We start from the raw sequence: 840 nt of genomic DNA on the forward strand, positions 1-840 counted from the left end.
TCATTCAATTTTTATTTCACTTGTATCATTGGCATCTCAGTGTGGGGCCCTATGCTAGAGGAGAGCCCTGGTAGGTAAGTTTTAAGAATTCACAAGAGACAGATTGCCCCAACTCATTTCATGGGCCTTTTTCATTCATTTGCTGTTGTATTTTACAAAATCCTTCCTAGTTTCAGTAAGTTCAGTGGCATCTCAAGGTATAGAGGTGGCAGTGGAAGCAGTTTGCCCCAGGTACAGGCAGGAAGGAGGCCATGTTGTCTATGTAGAGTTAAAAATACAGATGAACTACTTAAGGTTTATCTACTTTATACTATCAGCCTGCACTGGTGATTCTAAACAATGCCAGTGATAAAATAATCCTCCCACTGTGCCACCTCCTCCTCTAAGTCATTAATCTCAAAGTGGGCTATGGGATTTTTAAGTGAATACTTGCTGGCAGCTATTTTGGGGTGGTCCTGTCATTTCTCAAGTCCATCAAATACGCTTACTCTGCTTTCTTCTGCACAGCTTCTCAAATCATGGAGGCTTGAGGGTATTGGTGGTTTGTACCCACACCCTCATATATTGCCATCAGGTTTCATTAAAAATATTATCTATGGGTTTTTGGTTTTACTTTCTTGCTGCTTTTTATGTAGGGTTTCTGCTAGAGCCAAAAACTGTGCCGTCACTGTATCTGTCATCTTCCCAGGCTCCCCCCTGGATATTTTCATTTTTAATCTTTGTTAATCTGAAATGTAAGAAATATTATTTCATTGTTTTTAAAGTTTTGTTACTTAATTTTTAGTAAGCTTGTAATTATTTTCTTATCTATTTATTTAGTTGTGGTCATTTATATTTTTT

This window comes from Cebus imitator, unplaced genomic scaffold (assembly GCF_001604975.1).
Source record: "Cebus imitator isolate Cc_AM_T3 unplaced genomic scaffold, Cebus_imitator-1.0 Scaffold719, whole genome shotgun sequence".
Taxonomy (NCBI): Eukaryota; Metazoa; Chordata; class Mammalia; order Primates; family Cebidae; genus Cebus; species Cebus imitator.